This window comes from Triticum urartu, chromosome 4A (genome assembly GCF_056163025.1).
Source record: "Triticum urartu cultivar PI428250 chromosome 4A, HENAU_Tu73, whole genome shotgun sequence".
In the NCBI taxonomy this organism is placed as follows: Eukaryota; Viridiplantae; Streptophyta; class Magnoliopsida; order Poales; family Poaceae; genus Triticum; species Triticum urartu.
Window position 1 is genome coordinate 559,224,909 of NC_141876.1, and position 8,990 is coordinate 559,233,898.

The 8,990-nt window shown below is 43.6% G+C and overlaps 1 pseudogene; it reads left to right on the forward strand.

Moving 5' to 3' along the window:
- Positions 1-7,271: 7,271 nt before the first annotated feature.
- LOC147976603 (uncharacterized) lies at positions 7,272-8,627 on the forward strand (annotated as a pseudogene).
- The last annotated feature ends 363 nt before the right edge of the window (positions 8,628-8,990 follow it).

Consider the following 8,990-nt stretch of genomic DNA (forward strand, 5'->3'; position numbering starts at 1 on the left):
ACACCGATCCATCATTATTCCACACTCGCTATTTATAATATTTAGTAATATATTCTAACTTCATGATAACGACACCTACTTTTATATTTTAGCTCTCCGATATCATACAAAGTTATCCTCTTCATACCCACAACATAGTTTTATTTCTCGTTGCTAGTTGGAAGCAAACATTCGGTGTACGTAGAGTCGTATCAGTGGCAGATAGGGCTTGAGAGAATATTGATATTACCTTTAGCTCCTTGTGGGTTTGACACTTCATACTTATCACTTCCACCTTTGGAAATTTCTACGATGATTCCTTGCACTTGGGGATTATCAAGCTCTTTTCTGGCGCCGTTGCCGGGGAGCAATAGTGTGGGGTTGATATTCTCGTGTGTGCTTGTTTGCTTTCTTCACTAAGTAGATTTTGTTTTTCCTTTTTTGTTTATATTTAGTTGTGGGTGAAACATACAAAAAAATTTAAAAGAATGAAAATACAAAAAAATTACTTGCCTCTGATGCCTAAAAAGTTTTTCAAAAAGAGAAGTGATTGGAAAGTTATGCATTGAAGAAGTGAGGGTCGACCTTGAGCACTTGTGTTCATGCTCAGGAAACAATGTAGAATTTTTCATGGAAGTTTCTCTGTAAATAATTATCCCCTTATATATTTCCATTGTATTATAAAAATAATGTGCGAAGCTTTGGTTTTAGGATGATTAGATTGCTTGTTTACTATGTGCAGAACAAAAACAGAAACTTTGGCTGTAGCGCGTGATTTTACATTTTTTACTGGAAAGTCCAATGGGTCTGAAACTTTTTGCACATTACTTCTGTATAAATGTTTCAAATTTTCAAATTTATTTCATAATTTTTGGAGTTACATAAGTTTACTGAACCTTCAGATTACTACAGACTGTCCTGTTTTAGACAGATTCTGTTTTTCGTGTGTTGTTTGCTTATTTTGATGAATCTATGGGTAGTATCGGGGGGTATGAACCATGGTGAAGTTGGAATATAGTAGATATAGTTCTAATATGAAATTGAAATGAGTTTGAAACAGTACTTAAAGGTAGTGATTTGCTTTATTATACTAACGGATCTCACAAAGTTTTTGTTAAAGTTTTTTGTGGATGAAGTGTTCGAAGAACAAGGAGTTACCGATGTGAGAAGAATAAAGAGAGGCAAGATCTCAAGCTTGGGGATGCCCAAGGCACCCCAAGTAAATATTCTAAGGATACTCAAGCATCTAAGCTTGGGGATGCCCCGGTTGGCATCCCATCTTTCTTCTTCAACAATTATCGGTATACCTCGGTTTTTGTTTCATTCACATGATTTGTGTCCTTTGTGTTTTTTGTTCGTCCTTTATGAACCATGCTAGTATGAGATAGCCCTTCATTGATTTATAGAATGCTTCGTGTGCTTCACTTATATCTTTTAAGTATGATCTTATATAATTGCTCTTTGTGCTTCACTTAAATCTTTTGAGTATGGTTTTATAGAATGCTTCGTGTGCTTCACTTATACATTTTGAGCTTGGATATTGGTTAGTCTATATTAATTGTAGAATGCTCCATGAACTTCGCTTATATATTTTGGAGTATGAATAGTACTATCATCTCAAGTGGGTTTGGAAGAGTGTCAACTCTAGGAACTAGTGATCCCGCTATTCCGAATGAGAAGAATTTTGCTTATGTGGAGAGTAGAAAAATTTCTATGCTCGTAGATCATGAAAAGAATGCTTTATGTGATGGTAATATTGTTTAGCTAATTCATGATTATACTGAAAATTATTATGAGGGAGGAATACATGCTTGTAGGAGTTGCAATAATATCAAGTTTCCTCTCTATGTGCTTAAAGTTTTGAAGTTATACTTGTTTTGCCTTCCTATGCTAGTTGATTCTTGTTCCCATAAATTGTGTGCTCATAAAATTCCTAGGCATAGGAAGCGGGTTAGGTTTAAATGTGCTAGTCATATTCTGCATGATGCTCTCTTTATGTTTTAGTTCTTATCTTTTATGTAAGCATCATTGAAATTATCATGCCTAGCTAAAAGGCATTAAAGAAAAGCGCTTGTTGGGAGACAACTCAATATTTACCCTTACTATTTTTGTGTGTATACATGATTAAGCTACTGTAGTAATAATGTTTTACAGCTTTTGTTTCAATAAAGTGCCAAGTAAGACCTTTGGGAAGACTTGGGTGAAAGTTAATGTGATCTTGCTGTAAAAAACAGAAACTTTGCCCTCACGAGTTTAGCTGAAATTTTTTACAGAAGAGTGCTTTGGTGCTGATTCTTTTTGCAGAAGATTAATAGACAAATTCCCCACGTCCACCAATTTATTTCATAATTTTTTGAGTAGCAGAAGTATGGTTAGTGTTTAGATCATTACGGACTGTTCTGTTTCTGACAGATTCTGTTTTCATTGCATAGTTTGCTTGTTTTCTAGTTTCTATGACTTATATTCCTCAATATAAATTGTAGAAATGATATGGTACAGTAGGCATTGTGTGAGAAGAATTATGAACCTTGTCTTCGACAGTACCAAAGTGAATTGTTTACTCTTTATCATACTAACCTATCTCACGAAGTTCCGTTAAGTTTTGTGTGATTGAAGTTTTCAAGCTTTGGGTGAGACATCGTATGAGGAGAATAAGGAGTGGAAAGACCCTTATCTTGGGGGTGCCCGAGGCATCCCAGGGTAATATTCAAGGAAGACTCAAGCGCCTAAGCTTGGGGATGCCCCGGAAGGCATCCCTCTTTCGTCTTCAAAACTATCAGTATACCTTACTCGGAGCTATATTTTTATTCGTCACATGATATGTGTTTTGCTTGGAGCGTATTTTCAATTTTACTTGCTGTTTGAATAAAATCATTGGATCTGAAATATTAAATGAAAAGGAATCCTCCCATGGCTAGTTAATTATTTGACTATTCAGTGTCCTTCACTATTATCTTTTGGAGTAGTTTGTCATTTACTCACGTGCTTCACGTATATCCTATGAGTAAATGGTTGAATAATTGAGTATCATAAATCTGAATCTATATATGTTTCATATGCTTATACCATGGGGAGTAATGACTTCACATAGAATAAGTATAGGTAGTAAACTTATTGAAAGTTAGCAAACGTAGAATTGGTCACTTGAACAATTCATGAAAGAATATTGAAGGAAGAGAGATTTCACATATAAATATACTATCTTGGACATCTTTTGTAATTGTGAGCACTCATTAAAATATGACATGCTAAAAGGTTGATGTCGGACAAGGAAGACAACGTAATGGGCTATGTTTTCTTATATCCGAAATAAAGTATATTGTCTTGGATCATCCAACATGTTGAGCTTGCTTTTCCCCCTCATGCTAGCCAAATACTTTGCACCAAGTAGAGATACTACTTGTGCTTCCAAACATTCCTTAAACCAGTTTTGCCATGAGAGTCCACCATACCTACCTATGGATTGAGTAATATCCTTCAAGTAAGTTGTCATCAGTGCATGCAATAAAAATTGCCTTCTAAATATGTATGATCTATTAATATGGAGAAAATAAGATTTATACGATCTCGTGATGTGGAAGAAATAAAAGCGACGAACTGCATAATAAAGGTCCATATCACAAGTGGCAATATAAAGTGACGTTCTTTTGCATTAAGATTTTTTTGCATCCAACCATAAAAGCGCATGACAACCTCTGCTTCCCTCTGCGAAGGGCCTATCTTTTACTTTTATCTTCTACCTTATGCAAGAGTCATGGTGATCTTCACCTTTCCTTTTTACATTTTATCCTTTAGCAAGCACATTGTGTTGGAAAGATCCTAATATCAAACGGAGTCGAATTGACGTGCCAATTTTTGACGATTTTTTATGGACCAAAAGAAGACCCTGGAGTAAAAGAGCTGGGCCAGAAGAGTCCCGGGCTGTCCACGAGGGTGGGGGGCGCGCCCACCCCCCGGGCGTGGGCCCCTGCCTCGTGGACGCTTCGGGAACCTCCTTGACGTGAGACTGACGCCAAAAATTCCTATAAATACAGAAACCTTGGAAAATTAACCTAGATCGGGAGTTCCGCCACCAGAAGCCTCCGTAGCCACCGAAAACCAATCTAGGCCCTCTCTGGCACCCTGCCGGAGGGGGCCATCATCATCGGAGGGCATGGAGGATCCCAGAGGGGCCATCATCACCATGAAGGCCAAGGACCAGAGGAGGAACCTCTCCCCATCCAGGGGGGAGGCCATGGAGGAGGAAGCACAAGGGGGAGAACCTCTCCTTCTCTCTCTTGGTGGCACCAGAGTGCCATCGAGAGGGGAATCATCTCCACGATGATTGTCTTCATCAACATCACCATCATCATCACCATCCTCATCTCTTTTACGCGGTCCACTCTCCCGCACCCCGCTGTAATCCCTACCTGAATATGGTTCTTTATGCCACATATTATGATCAATGATGTGTTGCCATCCTATGATGTTTTGAGTAGATATCTTTTGTCTTTGGGTTCATTGATGATCTAGATTGGTATGAGTTGTATTTTTTACTTCGATGTTGTCCTATGGTGCCCTCCGTGTCACGCAGGCGTGAGGGGTTCCCACTGTAGGGTGTTGCAATACGTTCATGATTCGCTTATAGTGGGTTGGTGAGTGACTGAAACACAAACCCGAGTAAGGGGGTTGTTGCGTATGGGAATAAAGAGGACTTGATGCTTTAATGCTATGGTTGGGTTTTACCTTAATGATCTCTAGTAGTTGTGGATGCTTGCTAGACTTCCAATCATAAGTGCATATGATCCAAGTAGAGAAAGTATGTTAGCTTATGCCTCTCCCTCATATGAAACTGCAATAGTGATTACCGGCCTTGTTAACGATTGCCTAGGACAATTCCGCACACCGATCCATCATTATTCCACACTCGCTATTTATAATATTTAGTAATATATTCTAACTTCATGATAACGGCACCTACTTTTATATTTTAGCTCTCCGATATCATACAAAGTTATCCTCTTCATACCCACAACATAGTTTTATTTCTCGTTGCTAGTTGGAAGCAAACGTTCGGTGTACGTAGAGTCGTATCAGTGGCAGATAGGGCTTGAGAGAATATTGATCTTACCTTTAGCTCCTTGTGGGTTCGACACTCCATACTTATCACTTCCACCTTTGGAAACTGCTACGATGATTCCTTGCACTTGGGGATTATCATTGGGAGCCTCCGATTAAGTTGTAGAGATTGCCCCAACCTTGTTTGTAAAGGTCCGGTCGCCGTCTCCAAGGGCACCAATAGTGGAATCACGGCATCTCACATTGTGTGAGGGCGTGAGGAGAATACGGTGGCCCTAGTGGCTTCTTGGGGAGCATTGTGCCTCCACACCGCTCCAACGGAGACGTACTTCCCCTCAAAAGGAAGGAACTTCGGTAACACATCCTCGTCTTCACCGGCTCCACTCTTGGTTATCTTGTACTTTTACTTGTGCAAGGTTATTTGTGTTACTTCCCTTGCTTGCTTGTGTGCTTGTTATTGTTGCATCATATATGTTGCTCACCTAGTTGCACATCTAGACAACCTACTTTGTTGCAAAGTTTAATTTGATAAAGAAAACCTAAAAATTGTTAGTTGCCTATTCACCCCCCCCCCCCTCTAGTCAACTATATCGATCCTTTCAGCATGCCACTATGCGCCGGTTCACAAGTGGGTTGTTGTTATCCTCCGGTTTAACTAGTAAGTTGAATTCACCCATGACTTCCATGGCCCGCCAATCAGCACTCGAATGTCAACTAACTCTTGCATGAACTCAATTTTATCGTGATCATGTTGAGGGCCATAGACTCCGGTTATTCACCATTGCGAGCCTCCGATGTGTGTGACTAGCGCCGTGAGCGCATTGGATATGTAATGTGGGTGGGATAATGTGACCACTGAAGCGTCCCAAGCGAGGAGGATGCCCCCCTCGTGCCCGTCGCGGGCATGAAGTAGAAACTATCAAATTTATTTCCAAGGGAGTGGGCTACCACCTCTGCTGATACAATCTCCATTTTTGTCTCCTGGAGACATACAATGTTCGGCGTAGCCGCATTAACCACCTAAAAGATAACACTACGACGTGTCGGGGTGTTGAGACCCCGCACATCCCACACTAGTGTTTTGAAGGATGGTGTATTCATTTGAACGGCCTACACGTAAAAGCACCACAGCCGACACTAGTTCTGGTCCTCCACAGTGCCGTCCTGGTCCCCAAGCGGTAGTACGGAGGCATCCCATCCGAATAGGGCGAGAATTGCCTTGATGTGGCCATCCCAGAGCGGTTGGTCGAAGATATGTGTGTATATCTGTAGGCCTCGTCGACGATGGTTTCCGCCTCATTAGCTAGACAGAGCTTTCGGATGAGCACTCCTTGTTGTTTTGATGCAGTTGATCCATGGCGAACTCCCCTGGCCAGTCTCACGCTCCTTCGCGGGTTGAAAACAGGTGCTCTCTTTTGTCTTGTGCGTTTTTGTGTCATGGCATTTGCTCTGGTCGGCAGGGCCTGCAGGATGGGGAGCTAGGCGCATAGCTCATCCACCGGGTTGGTACGGGGTGGCAACGTGCATGGGCTGCATGGCCTACATGGCGCTCCACCAGCTTGGGGCAGACGGGTGGGGGGGGGACCCTTTCGGCAAAGAGGTTGACGCAGAAAGTGTTCCCCATATGCACACATCGCGGTGTGGTGAATGGTGTAGGTGTGTTACTGAACCAAGGGTCATGTGTTCGATACGAGGAGCCCACCATAATTTGTTAATTTTAATATGTACACACGGGCCCCACTGGCTGTGGAGTTGAACAAAAATGAAATTCCATCTTTCCGACTTTAACATGGCTTTTTGTGAGAAAAAATGGGGAGCGGGGGGGGGGGGGGGGGGGGGGGGTTCGAAAAAAAACTGGCCACACGCCCTCTTTTGCCATTGGGTCACTGATGGTGGGACCCATGTCATGTTGCCGTGCCTAGTCAGCGCTCGGACGTACACACTCGAAATTTTCATCGTATTTGCATGCCGGAGTCAAGTTATTACACCGGTTTGATGTATGTCGCGAGTTCTAGTATCAAAGTGACCGTTCGCGTAAAATTCAAGCATGTAATCGACTCTTCTATCTTTGTCTAGGACCTGGTTGCCGATGACTCTGTTCGGCACCCCTTGTCTAATGAAAAGTCTGTCCCATGTCAAAAAGAAAACATCTCCATCATGTCACCGTTACATCTGACTCCGTGTCTTGCCGTTTTTGGTTATCTGTATCCAAATCCAATCTGCGTCCTCCGCCGCCGACAACCATGGAGGGATCCATCCGCGCCTCCTCCTTCCAGCCCCCCACCGTCACTCGCGCCAGCACCCGCTACGCCCCTTGGGCTCTCCTCAACGCGACAGCGTACTTCGCCGTCCGCAAGAACGCCACCACCGCCGAAGCCGTCACCAGCACAGGCCGCACCGTCAAGGTCACCTTCTGCCTCGCCGACCCGCCGGCCATCTCCCACTGCTGCGTCCACGGCCCCGAGTACCACCCCGACGACTTCACAACCGAGCCCATAATCGTCTTCTCTGCCAAGGACCTTGTGCTCCTCCGCTTCGCCTTCACAGTCGGCCCTAGGAGCACCCGCCGGGATTCTCGTCTCGCCGAGTACTTCGTCTACAAGGCCGGCCGCGGCAACGGCAAGCCATCTCTCACACCGGTCCCTCATACTCCTCCGGACACCATAAACTCATTCTACATGTGCGTCTTGCCATTAGATGGAGATGATGAGGGATTTGTCCTCGCCGATCTCTGCGTGACAAGGGTCCGATCAGACTACGAGCTCCACGTCTTCTCTTCCAAGACGGCCAAGTGGACCATTACGCCGTTGCGGTTGCGCACATCTCCCACGGTCAGGAGCGAGGACCTGCCCGGCCCTCGTCTAAACAAGGTGATCGCGCTGGGAGGAGGTGCCGTAGGCTGGGTCGACCTCTGGCGTGGCATTGTCAGCTGCAATGTGCTTGACAAGAACCCCGTTCTACGTTTGATACCAGTGCCATTGTTCCGATTCAACGAGCGACGGGAAGGTGACGCGACTTGACTTGCTGGTATGATCAAGTATGTCGGTCTGGATGTCCGTTTCAAAGAGGTTGATGTTCCTAAAAGGAGGAGTCGTCCAGGATATCTTGACGACGTCGACATCATCTATGATTTTGAGCTGCTCTTCCACGCCGACGGCGATGATTTATTTACTGCCAACCCAGTGGAACGAAGTTCTGCATATGATGGTTGGAAGATCCGGACATGGTATAGGAACACTTCTTGGAACTATTGGCGCAAGGGCCAAACTGTCGATATTGATGACATCTCGGCTGACAGCACAGGTCATTCTTTGTTACGCCCACTACTCTGGGATTCTGAAGCTGGGAGATTCACATTGACGACATTGTGTTCACGCTACCCGACAGTGGGCATTGACGGTGGCGATGATGTTGTTTACATGATGACAAAACTGGAATATCATAATAAACACGCATGCATGATTGGTATTGACCTTGGAAAGAAGACGTTGAATGCGGTTGTATCAGCTTCTTGTGAGAGAGCCTGTTATTTCGGTGTGGACTTCCTCCCCTCTGAATTCTCCAAATATTTTAATGCAGCTCCAAGGTAAATTTCTTTGATTATATTTGCATAAGTTGTCTCCATGAACCTACTTACACAGTAATACAAAGCTGTCAAACTCATTTCACAGATTTCCTAGTTCTCCATCTGACATATTTGTTTTTTCATTATCTACTTCAGGTCATGTACTGATGAAGTCAAACGTGCACCTAGTGGGGCACATAACTATCATCTTTCTTCGGACTGCATTGCTCAAAACAATCTGGTATGCTAATTATAAACTTTGACCCATTTCCTTTTTTACACCGTAAGATAGGCTAGGAATGGTTCTGTCCACGGGGCGATAACCGCCATTATTACATGGGCTAAAGGTGTAATTTCGTTGGCAGAGCCTCTGATTGTGTCAGATTGT